The 24,295-nt window shown below is 45.8% G+C and overlaps 1 protein-coding gene and 1 pseudogene across 2 annotated transcripts in view; one reads left to right on the plus strand and one right to left on the minus strand.

The window, feature by feature from the left end:
* The window catches only part of LOC144768360 (serine/threonine-protein phosphatase 4 regulatory subunit 1-like), a 393,513-nt gene that overhangs the window by 91,760 nt on the left and 277,458 nt on the right, over positions 1-24,295 (plus strand). The gene's annotated exons all lie outside the window — the stretch shown is intronic.
* LOC144766974 (uncharacterized) lies at positions 5,238-23,254 on the minus strand (annotated as a pseudogene).

Consider the following 24,295-nt stretch of genomic DNA (forward strand, 5'->3'; position numbering starts at 1 on the left):
TTATTCCCAAAAAGGACGGGTCCCTCAGACCAATATTTGACCTCAGACCGCTAAACCAATACATACTCTCGGAGCAGATCACTCTACAACAAGTACCCCCGTTACTCCAGCAAGGCGACTACCTAGCAACATTAGACCTCAAGGACGCATATTTTCACATACCTATACATCCAGCTCACAGGAAATACCTCCAGTTCAGAATAGAAGGTCAACATTGTTAGTTAAAGGTTCTCTCCTTCGGGGTAACCACAGCCCAAGAGTATTCACAAAATGTCTAGCGGTAGTAACTGCACACCTCAGAAGGCAACACATCCACGTGTTTCCATACCTGGATGATTGGCTCATAAAAGCAAACTCGTACGCGCAGTGTGCAAGCCATACATCTCAGACACTCCAGCTGCTACACAGCCTGGGTTTTTCCATAAACTACCCAAAATCGCATTTACAACCCTCCCACATACAGCAATATCTGGGAGCTACAATAGACACCTCAGTAGCAAAGGCATACCCAGGTTCAGCCAGGATAGCCAACATGCAGTCATTCAAAGATTTCAGCCACATCACTCTTTGCCAGCTCGAGTGTTCATGCAGCTCATCGGCATGATGACCTCCTGCATAGTCATTGTCCCTCATGCCTGACTTCAATGCGTCCACTGCAAGAATGCCTAGCACGGCAGTGGAACCAAGCTCAAGGACAACTGAAGGACCTAGTGTTGGTAGACAGTTGCGCTTACAACTCTCTGCAGTGGTAGAACCCACAAAACCTTTCCAAGGGGCGACTGTTCCACAACTAGTACTAACAGTGGACGCGTCACTGAAATGCTGGGGTGCCCACTTACTTCAATACACAGTCCAAGGGCTCTGGACAGTAAAACAAAAGAAACTGCATATCAACCAACTACAGTTGCTAGCAATATTTCTGGCACTAAAAGCATTCCAAAAATACTTGTACAACAAGGCCGTGTTGATCCGGACGGACAACATGACAGCCATGTACTTCATCCAGAAACAAGGAGGGACACACTCTCCACAGCTGTCCCACTTAGCACAGAGCATATGGAGGTGGACAATTCCAAAAAAACATTTTTCTCCTAGCAGAACACCTGCCAGGAAAAGACAATCAAGTAGCGGATCTGCTAAGCAGACACAGCCAACAGCTACACGAATGGGAGATTCACCCCCAAGTTCTCCATCCATTCTTCTAGAAATGGGGGCACCCAAAGATAGATCTGTTTGCCACAAACGAAAACTCAAAATGCCAGTACTTTGCCACCAGGTTCCCACATCCGTTGTCACAGGGCAATGCCATATGAATGAACTGGTCAGGCAGATTTGCGTAGGCTTTTCCGCCAACTCCACTGATTCCGCTGGTGGCACGCAAACTACGTCAGCAGTCACTCACAATGATCCTGGTTGCTCCCACATGGGCAAGACAACCATGGTACACCACGCTCCTGGAACTTTCAGTAGTTCCCCATCAAAAACTGCGCCTCTCGCCTAATCTTTTTACTCAGAACCATGGAGAAATCCAACATCCATATCCCAATCAGATGAACCTAGCGATCTGGCTCCTGAGGTCTTAGAGTTCGGATACCTTAACTTACCTCCTGATTGCATGAACATTATCAAGGAGGCAAGAAGGCCAACTACTAGAGCATGCTATGCAGCTAAATGGAAAAGATATGTAATCTATTGCAACAATAACCAAATCAATCCATTAGATGCTTCCATCCACATCATTATCTGTTACCTCTTGCATCTTCAAAGATGCAATCTAGCATACTCTTCTATAAGGCTACATCTTGCTGCTATAGCAGCATATCTCCAAAACAGGCAACACCTTTCCCTGTTTAGGGTACCACCAATCAAGGCTTTTATGGAGGGTCTTAAAAGGATAATCCCTCCAAAACACCCACCTTCACCAATCTGAAACTTACATTTGGTACTAATCAGACTTATGGGTCCTCCTTTCGAACCACTCCACTCATGTGAATTGCAATTTCTAACATGGAAGGTGGCATTCTTGATTGCCATTACCTCCCTCAGGCGAGTAAGAGAGCGTCAAGCACTAACAATTCAAGAACCCTTCATGCAAGTACATGCAAATAGGGTAGTACTTAGGACAAACCCTAAGTTTATGCCAAAAGTCATATCCACTTTCCATATCAATCAATCAATAGAACTGCCAGTTTTCTTCCAAAACCCACAGTAAGTAACCGAAAGAGCCCTACACACAAGGAGAGCTGTGCTATATTATGTTGACCGGACTAAATCATTTTGGAAAACAAAGCAACTGTTTGTTGCTTTTTCACCGCAACATAAAGGTAATCCCATCTCAAAATCAGGAATAGCCAGATGGATAGCTAAATGCATTCAGATATGCTATCAAAAAGCTAAACGCACTCTAACAGTTCCCCCAAGAGCACACTCTACGCGCAAAATGGGGACATCCATGACTTCCTTAGGGAATATTCCCCTTGAAGACATATGTAGGGCAGCAACATGGTCTACCATACACACTTTCACTAAACACTATTGTGTAGACGTGCAATCAAAGCAGCAAGCTGCTGTAGGCCAGGCTGTCCTTACTCTTTTTCAGACTGCTGCAGCTGGTACAGGTGACCACCGCTAGAGGAGACACTGCTATACAGTCTATGCACAAGATATGAATTCAGCAGCCTACATGCCTCGAACGGAATATGCTACTTACCAGTATGCATCTGTTCTTGGCATGTAGGGCTGCTGACATTCATATCGCCCACCCTCCTCCCCGGTGCCTGTTGCAGCTGCAGTATTCTCTCTTGCAATATTCTCTTTTTCATGGCCATCTCTTACTTTGCTATATTCCATCTCTGCCACAATGGCGAAAAACAATCTGAGGATGGAGAAGATGCCCATGCGCACTGTAGTCCAGGGGAGGAGCCACCTATCTCGTGATACTTCGAAGACTCTTCCAGGACAACAAGGTGCAATTATCCGGACCCAACACTAGGCGGCGATCTATGCACAAGATATGAATGTCAGCAGCCCTACAAGAACAGATGCATACTGGTAAGTAGCATATTCCTTCTGGCTATTCATCCGGACAAGGTCGTCCTTAGAACTAGACCTTCGTTTCTTCCCAAGGTGGTCAATTCTTTTCACATTGGCCAAACCATCTCTTTGCCCACCTTCTTTCCAACTCTGCATCCTTCAAAAGAAGAAGAGAAGGTCCTCTGCCTGGATCCAAAACGTGCGTTTTCCTTCTACTTGGACCGCACCAAATCATTCTGGGTGGATGACCAGCTCTTTGTTGGTTACGTGGGTGCGAAGAAATGTCGGGTCGTTCACTAACGGACCATCTCCAGGTGAGTCATTCTGTGCATCACAGCCTGCTATTCTTTGGCAAAGAAGAAGCCTCCAGTGGGGCTGCGTGCCCATTCCACCAGGGCGATGACAGCTACTACTGCTTTGGGACAGTAGTGTTTGGTGAACGTGGGTATCGCTGCACACGTTCACCAAACACTACTGCCTGGGCAGTCTAGTCCGGAGAGACGGCTTCTTTGGCCGTTCTGTTCTCCAGGACTTTCTGGTGTGAACTTGGTTCGCAGACCCACCTCCGGGGTTGGTATTGTTGGCGTATCTATTCTAAGGTAAGTAATCTATAACGAACTGTTTCTTTCAGATGAACAAGTTACTTACCTTCGGTAACAATATATCTGTAAGAAACATAGGTTAATTATAGATTCCTTACTGCCCCACCCATCCTCCCCGTTCTGCGAACTGATTTCTAGGGTTAAGGACTTCCTTTCAGGGCCCTAGTTTTGTGCACCAATTGTCAGTGTCTTGCATGGCTCTGCGCTACTGGTGTGGAAAGTTGTGTACAGAACTGACGTCAGCGCGTGAGGGTGGCGTCTAAGTAGCTGCCGCAACTTCATCCCGGCGATCACAAAGACTAACGCAGAGCCGACCAACGCCACCTTTAGACACGCAGGGGTGCTGCTGACGAAATACTTTCCGGAGCCAGTCTAATGATTGGGGGTAATTCTAAGGTAAGGAATCTATACCTAACCTATTATTCGCACAGATATATTGTTACCGAAGGTAAGTAACTTGTTCATCCAAATAAAAAAAGCTTCAAGACTCTGTCTGCCCTTCCTGCTCCAAGCCCATTACATGACTACTGACGTTCATGCTATATAACGTGTACATCATTCAGACATTGCGAACTTATTAACTAATCAAGAGTCCACCTTCGTCAATTAATAGAATTGTGATCAAAACAAAGTCAAATGCATCAAAAGTTCACAATTCCAACTTGAGCAAAAAAAGAAACTACCCTGTTTCTTTCTCAATGATAGATACACTTAAAATCCCACTCTTACCTTTGAGGACACTATACATCCATGCTATGTCTCACCCCTATAAAGCAGAACAATCTTATTGAGCAACTAGGAAAAATACATTTTGTTTAAAAACGTGCTCTCATCTTACTTTCCGTCTTGAATAACACAACGTGTATTTTGTAAAGCACACATTTATCCGTAGGCAACTTGGCACTGAATAACAGGTGTTTGTTACCCAACTCAGTGGTACTCATTTTATCGACCTCAGATGGATTAAAGGCTGAGTGGACCCTCCGGGATTTGAACCTGTGACCATGAGGTCTAAAACCGGCCCCTGCAGCGGACGCATTAGTCCACTGAGCCACCAGACCCGGCTTAATAGTTAAATGTAGACTCAATTCCTCACGTCCCGTTATTCTCCTACTCCATGAAAATAAACGTGACTGATATTTGTTCCCGACAATAACAAGCAAATGATTACAGGCTCAATCGTCACCAAATGTCTATTGTAGACTTGCAGGTACGCATAAACATAGACGACCTGGCAACCTTCGACGTTTATTAGGTCTTGCCTGCGTGGGCTACGCACATGCGCAGTCTCGCTGGCGAGATTTAATGATTTAGAGGGGGTTTCAGTAACGGACTTCAAGCCCCGCCCCTCTTTCCCATGGGCCGCGTCACCATTTATGCTAAACGGTGGCCAACCATTGGGAAAGAGCATTCTGTGACGTAGACTTCTCTTTTTCTGCTGTCCCACTTGGACGGCCTGGCCTGCTTTCCTTCTAAAGTAAAAGGTTTTTTATTTTTATGGGGGCAAACACATGGCCCCATAAAGATAATAAACCTTTTACTTCAGAAGGAAAGCAGGCCAGGCCGTCCAAGTGGGACGGCAGAAAAAGAGAAAACTCTACGTCATGGCAAGCGCTTGTTTAATAGGCGCATGCTTTTCCTGGTTAACTGGATGTGCCTCCTCAGTATAGTGTATTGCTGGCCATGCTCTGTACGAGGTTGCGCTCCATCTCGAAGATGCTCAGCGGGAGGAAGGTTGTGTGGGGCGTGGTTCAGAGATTGTTTTCTGATAGCTGTGGCTCTCTTGCATGTTTAGTGGGAGGGTCCTCTGTAGCATAGTAGTGTGATGCCTTAGCCGAAGGCAGCGCTTGCTTCTCTGAACAGTGAGCAGGATTCTCTTGTGAAAAATACTGGCGTCTCTTTCTGTGAATATTTTCTTGAGTGTAGCTGGTGTGTTTCGAATCCCGTAGAGTATAATACTGTGTACCCCCTGTTTGTGGCAGGGACTGATTTTGCTGACAGTCAGTAGCATCAGCATGCCGCCCAGGGCAATTGGGCGACCCATCGTTCAGCACCTCTTCTTGCGAATAATTTGAGTTAGTAGGACGCTGTTCAGTGTACTGCTGAGCAATTTTTCTCAGTTCTACTTTAGTGGCATAGTCGGTTGGCTCGGGGTGCTGCTCAGTATAATTCGATCCTTGTTCATTGTTTTCTTCTTGGCTATGCTCTGTGTGGGCAGCCTGCTGTGAAGTGTGGTGAAGAGATTCCCTGATCTGTGCCGATTTGTAAGGATAGGCGCTTTTGTCCTGTTGCTGTAATGGGTAATCGTGGCGCTAGCTCTCCCACCCCGTGGGTACTTTGTGATGGACGCTGTCCCTCTTGCCTGTGCATGGCAAGATGTCCAGGTGCATGCATCCCTCCTCTCCTCTCCTGGCTCTGCTGTTCGGGCTCAATCTCCCCGATGTGAGATATGGCCTAACACCACATAGGCTATTAGGGCTACAGTGCGCACAACTTAAATGAAAAATTTCAGAAATTCTGTATTATTTAGAACATTTGACAAATGTTAAACCATGTTATAACATATTTATTTCTTAATCATCTCAAATCATAAACATCAGCATATTCACTTTTGAGGATTAAATACTTTTACAAAAGTCATCTGACCCACAACCCAATGCATTTCGGGACCTCTTGGTCCCTTCGTCAGGGGTTCCAGTAGTCACTGTAAAATAACAAGGATGCAAGATCAAAAACGATGCCCAATCGCAAACAATAATTACAAGCTTCATAATGCTTAATATTTAAATGTATCGTTCACATACATATTGTTCATGTCCACACTACATGCATTTCTCCTCTTATAATCTAAACCACAATCTGTGTATACAGACAACGTGAAAGAGCTCATGCTAAAAAAATACCCAACCACCAAACAGATACCAACACGTGAATGAACATACCTCGTGAATATTCAAAGAGATGTTTCTGAAAAAAAATCCCAAAAATATCACTTCACTGAACCCAAACAACAAAAGAGTAAAAAACGATCACCAATATTATTTAGACACACTGCTCACCTTTTTAAGCAGTATTAGCACTTAATCAAAACAGCCAATTCCGTGGTCAGATGCGGACTCTAAAGAAATACGACAACGCAAATTAGTACTATGACCCTTAACCTAACAGTTCTAGGTCCATGTGATCACCGCCGATGGCTTACCTCTATTAAAATCAAAAATCCCAAATGAAGTCCGTGTATTTCGCCCTCGATGCCTGCAACAAACGTAAAGGTAACATGAGTACCTTTATAATATATCCCACTAATTATGTTAACCACAGAACGATCTCCTCGCGTACCTCTATGCGCGCCGAGTGCCTTCCCAATTCATCCGCCTCGCTGTTTGATGCACAGCCGTGTCATCAACACAGCTTATACCAAGCTCTTCCGGTCAGATTACTAGACATCGCCAACAGACTATACTGCACTACAAAAGAAGAAATGGAACTACAAAAACGTCCGTTTAAGCTCAACAACTTCTGGCTTTCGCAACTTTAATATTTATTTATCAATAAAAGCGGGATGTCGGGCGGAAAGTCAAAACTAATAAATGAAGGTCAAGTGCTCACTAACCACTGGTATCACTCGCGTCAACAACAACTTTATCCACGAAAAAGTAAAAAACATGACAAACATACTAATCACCCAACAAAAACGTGACTTGACAAAAAACAGTGACATGTCAAAAGTAACGATGTGATCTGATCAAATAACTGATATAATTGAAAAATAACAAATGAATGAACTAACTACTTCCCTGCCTACTATTTACACCTAAGCATAAAACAACCAATCAGTGACCTGCCTGCTATTTACAACTCTTACTTCCACGTAGTATATACAACAAATTACAAATCTTTAAATTTAGATTACTATGTGTAGTGTGATCATATGAACAGTCCGATTCCTTAAAGCCCTGAGGCTGTACACCTACCCTGTTTATTTAAAGAAAACAACTATATTCAAATTTGTCATTGAGACCCCCTGGGGTCAAAGTTTGAAGTTTCTTAATCCAGAAAGCCTCTCTCTGGAGGAGTGCCTGATCATTGTCTCTACCTGCATGCCGGATTACTACTTCAATGATTTGACATTTCATCTGCGCAATGGTGTGGCGCTGTTCAATCCAATGTACTGCCAATGGAGACGTGTGATTTAGATTACGTATCCTACTTTTGTGTTCTGATATACGTATTTTGAATTTCCTTGTTGTTTTGCCAACATACAAAAGCCCGCATGGACATTTGATGGAGTAAACTACGAAATCAGTGTTGCAATCTGATGTATGATATAGTGGAATTTTTGCTCCAGTTCTAGGATGTAGTAGTGTGTTTCCCAATATCATATTATTGCAGTTGTTGCAATTCCAACATTTCATGGTGCCCCGAAATGAGCCACTTTTCAGTTTTTCTTTCACTGGTTTAGTTAATAGTTCTTTTAAATTTTGGGCTCTTGAGTATGCGCATAATGGTTTTTCGCTGAACAAATTTCCAAAATCTGGTTCAACTTCCAACAGTTCCCATCTATGCAATAAAATCTTTTTGATGTCTCTTGAGGCCGATGAATACTTTGACACGAAAATCATCCAGTTCGTGCTGGTTTTTTGTTTTTTAGTCAGTAGTGAACTTCTTGTCATATTGTTGACCTTGATCAGTTGATTGTCAAGCATGGATTCTGGATATCCTCTTTGCATGTATCTTGCTTTTTGTTGCATTAGGGATGCTGCACAGTCAATTTCATTCGAAGAGATCCGTTTAATCCTCATGAATTGGGATGTGGGTAAATTATCAATTACATTTTTCGGATGAAAGCTGGTATATAACAATGCATTGTTTCTATCCGTTGGTTTCTTGAACAACTTAGTTTCTAAGGTATGCTCCTTCAATTTTACCACAACATCCAAAAATGAAATTTCCTCATGATGAATCGTAGAGGTGAATTGTATCCTCGGATCAATTTGGTTGAGACGAGTAATGTTACTCCTGAGTGAATCTTCAGATAGACGCCAAATTAAAAAAATGTCGTCGATATAGCGTCGAAAAAACACAAGGCCTTCTTGCCAGTGTGTGTCCAACAGTATATGATCATGTTCATATTTCGCCATGAAGGTATTAGCGTACATGGGTGCCCCTGGAAAACCCATGGATGTCCCGTTCATCTGATTGTAAAAGACGTCTTGCCACTCAAAATAACTGTTCATGAGACAGAACTCAAGAAGCTGTAACACAAAACATTTCTGGTTATCTGATCCTTCTTCCTGAAGCAGTGCCCATTCAACCGCTTCCAAACCTGACTGATGTGGAATAGATGTATATAATGCCACGACGTCTATCGTGCATAAAATCCAATGTTCTTGAGTTTTGGGAATCGCTGTTACACTCCTCAAAAAGTCAGAGGTGTCCTCGATGTAAGTGGACCATTTCCGCACAAAGGACTGCAGAAAATGATCAATATATCTCCCTGGATTTTCAAAAATTGACCCACAGCCAGACACAATGGGTCGGAATGGCGGATCCTGAAGATTTTTGTGAACCTTGGGTAGGAAATAAATCCTAGGGCGTCTTGGGTGCATTTGCTGTAGGTATTTCCTGGTTTTCTCATCGATCCATTCAAGTTGGACTGCTTGCTCAAGAATCTTATCAAGCGTTTGAACAATTTCACTGGTGGGGTCTTGACCCAACTGAAGGTACGTATTTTCGTCCATGACGTGTTCAGTCCCTTTCCTCATGTAAAAGTCACTATCCATCATGACAAGTCCCCCTCCTTTGTCAGCCTTCTGGAAAGTAATAGTTTTGTCCTGAGATAATTTTTGAAGTGTGCCATATTCTGCACGAGTCATATTTCTCAATTGTCTCTTGTACTTCAATTTTTGCAAATCAGTCTTTACCAGGGTTTCAAAATTCTCAAGTGTCTTATGAGACACTGGAGCTTGAAATTTGCTTTTTGGTTTGAAAATGCTTGTATCTTGTGGTGCAACATTTGGGCAGACATTAGTGAAGAAGTGACGCAATCTCAGCAGTCTCATGAATTTAAAAAACGAAACTTCAGTCTCCAAATCTGTAGTATGGTATGTACTCACAAAAGAAGTGCCCTTATTTAATACTCTCTCCTCAAGTGAAGTTAACTTTTTTATGGAAATATTGATTATGAGAGTTTCACTTGACTCCTCAATCCAGTCTTTTTTTCTATTTCTTTTTCTTTTCCCCCGTCTTGTCTTTTGTCCGGGTGTTTTGATGTGGAGGGATCCGGTGGTTTGGTCAAATCCAGGCCTTCCTCTAAAAAAGCCACTGTGGGAATGCTTTCAGAAGATGCGCCATCTTTATTGGAAGAACCCTCTCTTTGTCTTTGGTTGCTTGGTTTTTGTTTCAAATGAGAGCTGGCCGATGGCCTTGATGTATCAATGTCTTGATCTGAAACTCCACTTTCTTCAGACGATTGGGTTTGTGATTGAGGTTTCCTTTGGGTGTATCTTCGCTGAGCATATACCTCGGCCCATGTATAAGCTTCATTCAACTTATAATCGATGGTATCTCTTTTGAATTTCCTCAATTTCGTTTCCTGGAGTTCTTTTCCATATTTATCCAGCTTAATTTCCATTTCTGCCAAAAAAGCTTCCCATGGTTCCTCCTCCATCCTTGCTGCCAAATCCTCTTTGATGTGGTCAATCTCTTCCTCTAGATCTTTGATGGTGGTAGATAATTCTTCAATTAGTAATAAAATCAGATCTAATGAGCATTTATTTAAAATGCTATACCACTTTTCCATGAATTTACTGTTGCTGTGTAATCGAAATAACATGGGCCTGATGGCCAGTCTCAGGCCTCGCGGAATCCTTTTTACTCTGTGATATTGAATTAAAGTTGAAGCGTGTAATCTTTGATTCAATTCACGCCTTGTCAGATATTCAAGTTGGCGTAACTGTTGCGTCACAGTTCCACTTTGAGCATCGAATTTTTTTGCCTCCTTGATTAAATTGTAAATTTTATCTGCTTCCTCCGGTGTGTATGATTTCGTTGGAGCTCTGTTCTCTGTAATTGAAGAGATACTTTCGAACGACATTTTGAACTCAGATAAAAATTACAATTTAATCAAGGAGGCAAAAAAATTCGATGCTCAAAGTGGAACTGTGACGCAACAGTTACGCCAACTTGAATATCTGACAAGGCGTGAATTGAATCAAAGATTACACGCTTCAACTTTAATTCAATATCACAGAGTAAAAAGGATTCCGCGAGGCCTGAGACTGGCCATCAGGCCCATGTTATTTCGATTACACAGCAACAGTAAATTCATGGAAAAGTGGTATAGCATTTTAAATAAATGCTCATTAGATCTGATTTTATTACTAATTGAAGAATTATCTACCACCATCAAAGATCTAGAGGAAGAGATTGACCACATCAAAGAGGATTTGGCAGCAAGGATGGAGGAGGAACCATGGGAAGCTTTTTTGGCAGAAATGGAAATTAAGCTGGATAAATATGGAAAAGAACTCCAGGAAACGAAATTGAGGAAATTCAAAAGAGATACCATCGATTATAAGTTGAATGAAGCTTATACATGGGCCGAGGTATATGCTCAGCGAAGATACACCCAAAGGAAACCTCAATCACAAACCCAATCGTCTGAAGAAAGTGGAGTTTCAGATCAAGACATTGATACATCAAGGCCATCGGCCAGCTCTCATTTGAAACAAAAACCAAGCAACCAAAGACAAAGAGAGGGTTCTTCCAATAAAGATGGCGCATCTTCTGAAAGCATTCCCACAGTGGCTTTTTTAGAGGAAGGCCTGGATTTGACCAAACCACCGGATCCCTCCACATCAAAACACCCGGACAAAAGACAAGACGGGGGAAAAGAAAAAGAAATAGAAAAAAAGACTGGATTGAGGAGTCAAGTGAAACTCTCATAATCAATATTTCCATAAAAAAGTTAACTTCACTTGAGGAGAGAGTATTAAATAAGGGCACTTCTTTTGTGAGTACATACCATACTACAGATTTGGAGACTGAAGTTTCGTTTTTTAAATTCATGAGACTGCTGAGATTGCGTCACTTCTTCACTAATGTCTGCCCAAATGTTGCACCACAAGATACAAGCATTTTCAAACCAAAAAGCTAATTTCAAGCTCCAGTGTCTCATAAGACACTTGATAATTTTGAAACCCTGGTAAAGACTGATTTGCAAAAATTGAAGTACAAGAGACAATTGAGAAATATGACTCGTGCAGAATATGGCACACTTCAAAAATTATCTCAGGACAAAACTATTACTTTCCAGAAGGCTGACAAAGGAGGGGGACTTGTCATGATGGATAGTGACTTTTACATGAGGAAAGGGACTGAACACGTCATGGACGAAAATACGTACCTTCAGTTGGGTCAAGACCCCACCAGTGAAATTGTTCAAACGCTTGATAAGATTCTTGAGCAAGCAGTCCAACTTGAATGGATCGATGAGAAAACCAGGAAATACCTACAGCAAATGCACCCAAGACGCCCTAGGATTTATTTCCTACCCAAGGTTCACAAAAATCTTCAGGATCCGCCATTCCGACCCATTGTGTCTGGCTGTGGGTCAATTTTTGAAAATCCAGGGAGATATATTGATCATTTTCTGCAGTCCTTTGTGCGGAAATGGTCCACTTACATCGAGGACACCTCTGACTTTTTGAGGAGTGTAACAGCGATTCCCAAAACTCAAGAACATTGGATTTTATGCACGATAGACGTCGTGGCATTATATACATCTATTCCACATCAGTCAGGTTTGGAAGCGGTTGAATGGGCACTGCTTCAGGAAGAAGGATCAGATAACCAGAAATGTTTTGTGTTACAGCTTCTTGAGTTCTGTCTCATGAACAGTTATTTTGAGTGGCAAGACGTCTTTTACAATCAGATGAACGGGACATCCATGGGTTTTCCAGGGGCACCCATGTACGCTAATACCTTCATGGCGAAATATGAACATGATCATATACTGTTGGACACACACTGGCAAGAAGGCCTTGTGTTTTTTCGACGCTATATCGACGACATTTTTTTAATTTGGCGTCTATCTGAAGATTCACTCAGGAGTAACATTACTCGTCTCAACCAAATTGATCCGAGGATACAATTCACCTCTACGATTCATCATGAGGAAATTTCATTTTTGGATGTTGTGGTAAAATTGAAGGAGCATACCTTAGAAACTAAGTTGTTCAAGAAACCAACGGATAGAAACAATGCATTGTTATATACCAGCTTTCATCCGAAAAATTTAATTGATAATTTACCCACATCCCAATTCATGAGGATTAAACGGATCTCTTCGAATGAAATTGACTGTGCAGCATCCCTAATGCAACAAAAAGCAAGATACATGCAAAGAGGATATCCAGAATCCATGCTTGACAATCAACTGATCAAGGTCAACAATATGACAAGAAGTTCACTACTGACTAAAAAACAAAAAACCAGCACGAACTGGATGATTTTCGTGTCAAAGTATTCATCGGCCTCAAGAGACATCAAAAAGATTTTATTGCATAGATGGGAACTGTTGGAAGTTGAACCAGATTTTGGAAATTTGTTCAGCGAAAAACCATTATGCGCATACTCAAGAGCCCAAAATTTAAAAGAACTATTAACTAAACCAGTGAAAGAAAAACTGAAAAGTGGCTCATTTCGGGGCACCATGAAATGTTGGAATTGCAACAACTGCAATAATATGATATTGGGAAACACACTACTACATCCTAGAACTGGAGCAAAAATTCCACTATATCATACATCGGATTGCAACACTGATTTCGTAGTTTACTCCATCAAATGTCCATGCGGGCTTTTGTATGTTGGCAAAACAACAAGGAAATTCAAAATACGTATATCAGAACACAAAAGTAGGATACGTAATCTAAATCACACGTCTCCATTGGCAGTACATTGGATTGAACAGCGCCACACCATTGCGCAGATGAAATGTCAAATCATTGAAGTAGTAATCCGGCATGCAGGTAGAGACAATGATCAGGCACTCCTCCAGAGAGAGGCTTTCTGGATTAAGAAACTTCAAACTTTGACCCCAGGGGGTCTCAATGACAAATTTGAATATAGTTGTTTTCTTTAAATAAACAGGGCAGGTGTACAGCCTCAGGGCTTTAAGGAATCGGACTGTTCATATGATCACACTACACATAGTAATCTAAATTTAAAGATTTGTAATTTGTTGTATATACTACGTGGAAGTAAGAGTTGTAAATAGCAGGCAGGTCACTGATTGGTTGTTTTATGCTTAGGTGTAAATAGTAGGCAGGGAAGTAGGTAGTTCATTCATTTGTTATTTTTCAATTATATCAGTTATTTGATCAGATCACATCGTTACTTTTGACATGTCACTGTTTTTTGTCAAGTCACGTTTTTGTTGGGTGATTAGTATGTTTGTCATGTTTTTTACTTTTTCGTGGATAAAGTTGTTGTTGACGCGAGTGATACCAGTGGTTAGTGAGCACTTGACCTTCATTTATTAGTTTTGACTTTCCGCCCGACATCCCGCTTTTATTGATAAATAAATATTAAAGTTGCGAAAGCCAGAAGTTGTTGAGCTTAAACGGACGTTTTTGTAGTTCCATTTCTTCTTTTGTAGTGCAGTATAGTCTGTTGGCGATGTCTAGTAATCTGACCGGAAGAGCTTGGTATAAGCTGTGTTGATGACACGGCTGTGCATCAAACAGCGAGGCGGATGAATTGGGAAGGCACTCGGCGCGCATAGAGGTACGCGAGGAGATCGTTCTGTGGTTAACATAATTAGTGGGATATATTATAAAGGTACTCATGTTACCTTTACGTTTGTTGCAGGCATCGAGGGCGAAATACACGGACTTCATTTGGGATTTTTGATTTTAATAGAGGTAAGCCATCGGCGGTGATCACATGGACCTAGAACTGTTAGGTTAAGGGTCATAGTACTAATTTGCGTTGTCGTATTTCTTTAGAGTCCGCATCTGACCACGGAATTGGCTGTTTTGATTAAGTGCTAATACTGCTTAAAAAGGTGAGCAGTGTGTCTAAATAATATTGGTGATCGTTTTTTACTCTTTTGTTGTTTGGGTTCAGTGAAGTGATATTTTTGGGATTTTTTTCAGAAACATCTCTTTGAATATTCACGAGGTATGTTCATTCACGTGTTGGTATCTGTTTGGTGGTTGGGTATTTTTTTAGCATGAGCTCTTTCACGTTGTCTGTATACACAGATTGTGGTTTAGATTATAAGAGGAGAAATGCATGTAGTGTGGACATGAACAATATGTATGTGAACGATACATTTAAATATTAAGCATTATGAAGCTTGTAATTATTGTTTGCGATTGGGCATCGTTTTTGATCTTGCATCCTTGTTATTTTACAGTGACTACTGGAACCCCTGACGAAGGGACCAAGAGGTCCCGAAATGCATTGGGTTGTGGGTCAGATGACTTTTGTAAAAGTATTTAATCCTCAAAAGTGAATATGCTGATGTTTATGATTTGAGATGATTAAGAAATAAATATGTTATAACATGGTTTAACATTTGTAAAATGTTCTAAATAATACAGAATTTCTGAAATTTTTCATTTAAGTTGTGCGCACTGTAGCCCTAATAGCCTATGTGGTGTTAGGCCATATCTCACAGTGTATTAATACTTAGCAGGTGTTAATGCAGTGCTGCACACATATCGCTCAAACAGAGTTTAAAACTTAAGGAGAGTGTGCGACAATCATCCACATTCATTCAATCTCCCCGATGTCAGTCTCTTCCTCTTGTCCCCGGACACCCTCATCGGCTCGTTGGCTCTGAACAGGACGCTACTGTAGAAGGCTTCACCGGGTCCCACATGAGCTCGCAGCAGATACACTAGGTAGAGGTCAAGCTCACGAACACACATGGCAATGTGCCGGGGCTGCACACAGAGCGCCGGGCTGCGGCACAGGGGACCGCGTACCAGCCACTCGCCATCTGTGCTTTCCAGGGGAATACCCTTGAACAGAATGACCAGGTCCAGGCGCCAGATCTTTTTGCCCTAGCGCTGGCAGTCTATGTGGCGCATCTGGCCCCACTGGTCGGGGTTGGAGAGGAGGCACCAGGGCAGCTTATGACCTGTTGTGGTCAGCACCAGGTCCTGGCGACTCTGCGGGCTCAAATCACGGCTTAGCTTGGCCAGCAGCCGGGCGGCCCATGCCCGCTTGTGTTCGGCCCTCTGGCTATGAAGCTCTTCCTTGGCTCCTCCTCCTTCATAACAAAGGCACGTGCCATTTCTCAGGACAGTGTTTCAACTCAATGTTTATGTTTATTAATTGTTTCTAGAGAGAACATCTCAAAAAACCTCCCCTGCTTTTCTCTCCTAAACTCTTTTTCAATAAATAATCAGAGGTTTAAATAAATCCACTAAAAGATGGGCGATAATAAGCTGCACATTTTCTATTCAGTGCTGGCTACTGGGAATTGGTTCTGTGTAAATCGCTGCTTTCTGACTGTAGGGCGTTGCTATAGAAAACACACCGCCCACAGCTCCTGGAAGGCAGAAATGGGTCTAGTGAACCCCCTTAATGTGACAAAGAAAGGATGTGGCCTAACTGTCAGAGCTACCTACTGTATAGCTGGGGAACCAGGTTGGAGCTTGGCGTTGGCTCAACATCCTGAGATGCAGGGCAAATCACTTAATCTCCCCGTGCCTACCAAAAAAATAACAAGCATTTGCAATGCAATTGGTCTTGCATTTACGCGAGTTTGAGCTATTGACATGGCAAATAACAATGCCTTTTATTTTTGTTTTTATGTTAAAAACATAAATAAAAGGCATTGTCATTTACAATGCCAATAGCGAAAACTCGCGTAAATGCGAGACCTATTGCATTGCAAATGCTTGTTCTTTTCTTACTCCAGCAAAATAAGTACCCCCAACCACCGTTCCCTCTAGGGCGCGCGCGCACCTCCCCTGACGTCAGCGTGCACCACCTCGCGTGGAGCGCCCACACAGGACTTCGCTAGAGAGAGTCGCGCCGCCGGCCGCTTTAAAGAAGCGAGCGGCGCGAACATGAGGTACTGAGTCGTGAGGAGTGCAGGTAAGGAGGCGGGGGGCTGGTGGGGCTTGTGGCTATGTGGGAGCGGGGCAGACTGGCCTTTTGTTTAAGTATTGCTGTTAATCCGAGCCCCTTCACGGGCTCCGATTAACAGCAATACTTAAACAAAAGGCCACAGTCTGCCCGCGCTTTACTAACAAAAGCGTAGAGACAGTTTCCAAACACAGGGTGTGCTAAAGTACGCGCTGTGTTTGGAAACTGACTACGCTTTTGTTAGTAAAGCGTGGGGCAGACTGTGGCCTTTTGTTTAAGTATTGCTGTTAATCGGAGCCCGTGAAGGGGCTCTGATTAACAGCAATACTTAAATAAAAGGGCACAGTGGGCAGTCAGGGGGGCGGGGCCGCAGAGGGCACAGCGGCTGGGAAAACTAGTTGAACAGAAGGCAAAAGGGGCACAAAAACAAGGAAACAAGAATTTACAATGCAATGGTCTCGGCATTATTAAAGGTAGAGCTATTGGCATTGCTCATGAAATTTCTTTTTTTTTTTTTTTAAATCATAAATAAATGGCATTGTTATTTACATTGCCAATAGCTTAATTGTTAAATAAATGGCATTGTCATTTACAATGCCAATAGCTCAATAGCTCGCAAATGCATGACCTATTGCATTTATACCCACACAGAGCCACAGACACACACACAGAGCCACAGACACACACACAGAGCCACAGACACACACACAGAGCCACAGACACACACACAGAGCCACAGACACACACACAGAGCCACAGACACACACACAGAGCCACAGACACACACACAGAGCCACAGACACACACACAGAGCCACAGACACACACACAGAGCCACACACACACACAGAGCCACACACACAGAGCCACACACACACACACAGAGCCACACACACACACAGAGCCACACACACACACAGAGCCACACACACACACAGAGCCCCACACACACACAGAGCCACACACACACACAGAGCCCCCCACACACACAGAGCCCCACACACACACAGAGCCCCACACACACACAGAGCCCCCCACACACACAGAGCCCCACACACACACAGAGCCCCACACACACACAGAGCCCCACACACACACAGAGCCCCACACACACAGAGCCCCACACACACACACACACACAGAGCCCCACACACACACACAGAGCCCCACACACACACACACAGAGCCCCACACACACACACAGAGCCCCACACACACACACAGAGCCCCACACACACACAGAGCCCCACACACACACAGAGCCCCACACACACACACACAGAGCCCCACACACACACAGAGCCCCACACACACACGGAGCCCCACACACACACGGAGCCCCACACACACACAGAGCCCCACACACACACAGAGCCCCACACACACACAGAGCCCCACACACACACAGAGCCCCACACACACACAGAGCCCCACACACACACAGAGCCCCACACACACACAGAGCCCCACACACACACAGAGCCCCACACACACACAGAGCCCCACACACACACAGAGCCCCACACACACACAGAGCCCCACACACACACAGAGCCCCACACACACACAGAGCCCCACACACACACAGAGCCCCACACACACACAGAGCCCCACACACACACAGAGCCCCACACACACACAGAGCCCCACACACACACACAGAGCCCCACACACACACACAGAGCCCCACACACACACACAGAGCCCCACACACACACACAGAGCCCCACACACACACACAGAGCCCCACACACACACACAGAGCCCCACACACACACACAGAGCCCCACACACACACACAGAGCCCCACACACACAGAGCCCCACACACACAGAGCCCCACACACACACACAGAGCCCCACACACACACACAGAGCCCCACACACACACACAGAGCCCCACACACACACACAGAGCCCCACACACACACACAGAGCCCCACACACACACACAGAGCCCCCCACACACACAGAGCCCCACACACACACACAGAGCCCCACACACACACACAGAGCCCCACACACACACAGAGCCCCACACACACACAGAGCCCCACACACACACAGAGCCCCACACACACACAGAGCCCCACACACACACAGAGCCCCACACACACACAGAGCCCCACACACACACAGAGCCCCACACACACACACACAGAGCCCCACACACACACACACAGAGCCCCACACACACACAGAGCCCCACACACACACAGAGCCCCACACACACACACACAGAGCCCCACACACACACACACAGAGCCCCACACACACACACAGAGCCCCACACACACACACACAGAGCCCCACACACACACACACAGAGCCCCACACACACACACACATAGCCCCACACACACACACACAGAGCCCCACACACACACACACAGAGCCCCACACACACACACAGAGCCCCACACACACACACAGAGCCACACACCCACACACAGAGACACACACTCACACACACACACACACACACACAGAGCCACACACACACACACACAGCCACACACACACACACACACACACACAGCCACACACACACACACACACACACACACAGAGCCACACACACACACACACACACACAGAGCCACACACACACACACACACACACACAGAGCCACACACACACACACACAGAGCCCCACACACACACACAGAGCCCCACACACACACACACAGAGCCCCACACACACACACAGCCCCACACACACACACAGCCCCACACACACACATACAGAGCCCCCCACACACACCCAGAGCCCCACACACACCCAGAGCCCCATGTAGGAAGGTAGATCCCTGACTATGGTTGCCCCCAACTTTTTGCCTGGTGTTTTGCTGGTTTTCTGACTTAGTTGACCTGAGGCCCTGCTATTCAGGACCTCAGGCCCACTGCTCTCTCTGTTAAAATGGACTCCATGTACCCTAGGTACATATCCAATTGGATACTGAGTCACCTTATCAGTCCCTGTACATTGTACCTTAGGTACCCAGGGCATAGGTGTACCCAGGGCCTACCAGGGGCTGCAGCATGTATTATGCCACCCCTGGCTGGCCATCCAAATCTGACACAACTGGCTGCACGACAGCTGGGGCAAGGTGGTGTAATCACCCTTTGCTTTAGATATAGTATACCTATATCTAACCCTAAAATGGACACATGTATTCCTATCAGTCACTCCTATGGCAGGCCTTGACAATCCTGAAGGCAGAGTGCTTGGAATCGTGTGAGATAGTGCTCTGGCATGAGCTGAGCCTGTCTGCGGATTTCGGGATCCATCCCTTAGTTGTTTCCATGATATCGCATACCATATACTCTTAAGTGCATTATAATCCTCGCGGTTATATGCCAACTCTGGTATCGCTTTATCAAAACATGTCGAGTAAGGTGTCATACGAATTGGAATACTAACCCCTCGCCAATTCTGGCGACGGGGTTAGCATTCCACCCTTCTAGAGGGACACGACATGTATGTAACCTGTAACCCCGGTTAAAGTCAGACATAGCCTTAGCTCCACAAAATGGATGCTGCCACCGAGACACAAGTCTGCCCCCCTGCTGCTGGGAGTCCTCCCAGAGCAGGAGGCAAGGACAAAGGGTTTCCTGTCAGGGGCGGTGCCAGCACCGTCCCAGACAGGATTTTGTGTATCCTAGGTAGGCAGGGCTTTAGAGGAAGGTGACTGCAAGTGGCACCCCGGTGCTCACTGTGCATAGGCCGGCTGGAACCAGTTCCAGGGGCACTCCAGCCCCTGATCTGGGGAAAGCCCGCCAAAGGAGAGGGGTGTAACCACCCCCCTCCTAGTCCCACCCATAGGGCAGGACTTAGTCGCGTGCCAGCCCCTTTTTGCAGGATAAAGGTAGGAACAGGCCCCCTTCCACATCAGATCATCTTTGAATCCTGAAACTACTTTCCACGAAAGGAACTCAAGACTTCTTCCCAAGATTCTCCCTTGTGACTAAGGAGTAGTCACCCTGCAGCAGCAGGCACCAACCAAGCATCGCGGTTTGTTGCCAGTCTCTCCTCCGGATCAAGACTGCTCCAGCACGACGAGAACCGGCTTCCCTGGCACCTCTGACCTCAACCTACATCATCAGCCCAGCTCTGATCCGTGGGTGCGACGAGACCTCGAGGGACCGGCCATCTTCAGAACTGCACGGCGCTTGTCCAGCACGACCACCGAGCGACCCTCGACTGAGTGCTTTGGGGTAAGAGAAGCCCCGACCCTGAGCAGCTCCAGCACCGAAGTTCAGCCCCCCTGCATCCACGAGATCTGCGTGGGGCCCTTCTGCTCTTTTCTGCCAACCGCGTTGTCCAGGTTGCTTGCCCGTTGGCTAGTGGCCCTCTCACGACGCTCCACGACGACAAACACTGCTGGTCTGGTTGCTCCAGACTAGCCCTTGCTCCCCTCCAAAAGAGGAGCACCCTGGACCCTCCTGGTCCACTCAAGACGCCATTTTAGGTCCACCGCGTGGGCCTTGCATTTGCCAAGACTTGTTGCCCAATCCTGGGTCCAGCGACGTCGACAGCAAGAACCTTCGTGGGACAGCTTGCACCTCCATCCTGGTCGCCGACAACGCCTCCTGGTCCAAGAGACTGCAGAGCCCAGCAGCGCCCACTCACCTGGCTGAGGTGACTTCGTCCGGTGCCATCCTGGTGCCCACTCAAATCACTGGCTAGTGATTCAGAACTTGGTCCCCTCTGCTTACAGGTTTCTTCTTCCCTGATCCAGGCTTGGATCACCACGAACTTCTTCACTGGTCGCCTGCCAGCAACTTCTTTCTTCAGGCTCCTGGATCTTCAACGAGGGTTTCCGACGCAACTTCAACCCTATGCAGCCGCAGCCCCTGGGCTAGGTAACCTGAGTACTCCGGTGCTCCAGCATAGTCCAACACCCTAAGTGTTCGGATCCACTCCCGTTTTCGACCCACCTAGTCGGGTTCGCCCGAGAACAGTAACTTTGTCTTTACTAGCTTCCATAGACTTTTTCCCGCCTTACGCGTGAGAGTTCCCACTCTGCACACGACGTCCACAGGCCTCCTGCTACTAATCTAAGGGTTTAGTATTGTAGGCCTAGTGTTTCTAAAGTCTATGAGAATAGTTACTTACCTGCTAGTAATTCGCATTCCACTTTTGTAATATATGGTTTTTCGTGCCCCTCGGGCATTTGTGTAAATTGTGCGACTTAAAGTATTTTCGTAAGAGTTTTGTTGTGTGCTTAGCTTCCTGACTCATAAAGAGTTCAGGGTAGTCTTGTTATAAATAAATATCTGTTTATTTTCATAACAACTTGTGTGGTGTCCTTTCACTTGGTGTTCAAGGGGTAATGTGATGGTAAAACAGCTGGCTTAACACGCCCTCTAGAGTCTTAGCCTTAGACTGCTCGTATCCATGCTACTAGGATAGCTGGTCTATAAGGTTGACTTACAACCAATCATCAATAAGGGTTGTTTGGACTGATACATAGTGATCACTAGAATAGTGAGCACTGCATATCAGGCCAACTTCTCACACCCCACACACACCCAGAGCCACACACACACCCAGAGCCACACACACACCCAGAGCCACACACACACACCCAGGAGAGCAAGCACAGCCAGGGGGCAGGGAATCCAGCACAGCCAGGGGGCAGGGAAGCAAGCACAGCGAGGGTGCAGGGAAGCAAGCACAGCGAGGGGGCAGGGGAACCAGGGGGCAGGGGAGCAAGCACAGCCAGGGGGCAGGGTTGCAAGCACAGCCAGGGGGCAGGGTTGCAAGCACAGCCAGGGGGCAGGGAATCCAGCACAGCCAGGGGGCAGGGAATCCAGCACAGCCAGGGGGCAGGGAAGCAAGCACAGCCAGGGGGCTGGGAAGCGAGCACAGCCAGGGGGCAGGGAAGAGGATTGCTTAGAACTTGAGAAGTTGAACAAAAAGTCAGGACAATGAAAATGCTGTAACGATGTGCCAAATGACCAACACAGTACAATTATGCAAACTGTCTTCATTAAAACAGACATTTCAAAAAATCCCTGCGCAAACCCCAAAAAGTTATACTTTCCGCGGCGGGGCTTAAGCCCAAATCAAGATCCTCTTAGTCCTGGAGTCGCGGTAAACCTCCTTTGTCGGTGGACTCTCCCGATTTCTACCGGAAAAGAAGAGCTCGCATCAGCATGCCCAGAATAGCCCCGCTGAAACGCTGTTTTCAAACCCACGATCGGTCCTGGTGGGAGGGCGCGATCGTAATCACTCAAAGTGTGCCTGGATCTTACAGCTGGGAGGATACACAGGCGTAGGGCAGTCACAGGGAAGCTGCAGCTCGTTCGCCAACAGCTGTGTTGCGCACTCAGCAACCCCCACCAGATGAAGCAGCCCGCAGGGCTCTCACCATCTTTAAAAGCCTCCGCGGCACAGAGAGTCAGAGTTCCGCCGCCTCGCCCAGCACCGAACACAGTCTTGTCTCTGATACCTGTGAGGGGGGCGCCATGCTCGACCCCACTTGCCAGCGGCTGTATAAACATTGTCCGGCTATCACGCTGGGTCCGCTTCACTTCAGGAGTGCTTCGGGATGCCCGGGATGTTTCCTTTGTTCCGCTGCTCGGAGCTGGTGGTTGCCATCTTGCAGGTGGAATCTCCGATAAAGTTAGTATTTAATTCAAGCACAATTGACAGTTTTTAGACGCTGTCTGTAAATCCTCGGATTCTATAAATGTTCCGATTCCAGAATTTGGCAACATTGGGGAATTTAAGCCGCATTTGCATGCTTTTTGAGGTCGTGGAATGCGAGTTCGACACGGAGCTTCGGTTCAGGCGGCCCCGCTTTTCAAAAGTTATTTTACGGTGTGGTACCGAGTTTATTAATCGCACTTTTGAGACCCTTAAAGTTGCAGTGACAAAGTGGGCTGGCTGTTAAAAAAGTCCAGCAATCAAGCCTTTCTCGCAAGAACAATATAATGTAAAACAAGAAAAAAATTAAAACTTACATGTCGCAAAGGTCCGAAATTTTCGGAATTGGGGGCGTGTTTTTTGGTGAGTGACGGATGACGTCACAGGTAGAACGCAAAAAACACGCCACCGAATCCGAAAAAGACGGGGCTTGAACCGAGTGACGCCCATCTCCTCCAATGGCTGGCCAGCATTTACTAGGCCAGCCAATGGAGAAGAGGGGCAGGTTCCAAGCCCCCTTTAAGAATCATTTAATCTCGGGCTCCGCCCACTGCTACGCAGTGCGACGGTCCCTCGACCTAAAAACGAGTGGCACAGAGGGCAGAAAGGCACAAGAAACGAGTGGAACAGAGGGCAGAAGGGCACAAAAAACGAGTGGAACAGAGGGCAGAAGGGCACAAAAAACGAGTGGAACAGAGGGCAGAAAGGAACAAAAACGAGTGGAACAGAGGGCAGAAAGGAACAAAAAACGAGTGGAACAGAAGGCAAAAGGGGCACAAAAACGAGTGACAATGAGGGCAGACGGGCACAAAAAACTAATGTTACAGAGACAAAATACAGAATACAGAAATATAGGGGCAGCTAAGAACAGAAGGCAGAACGGGCAGAGAGGCACG

The sequence above is a fragment of the Lissotriton helveticus genome, chromosome 7 (assembly GCF_964261635.1).
Source record: "Lissotriton helveticus chromosome 7, aLisHel1.1, whole genome shotgun sequence".
Lineage (NCBI taxonomy): Eukaryota > Metazoa > Chordata > Amphibia > Caudata > Salamandridae > Lissotriton > Lissotriton helveticus.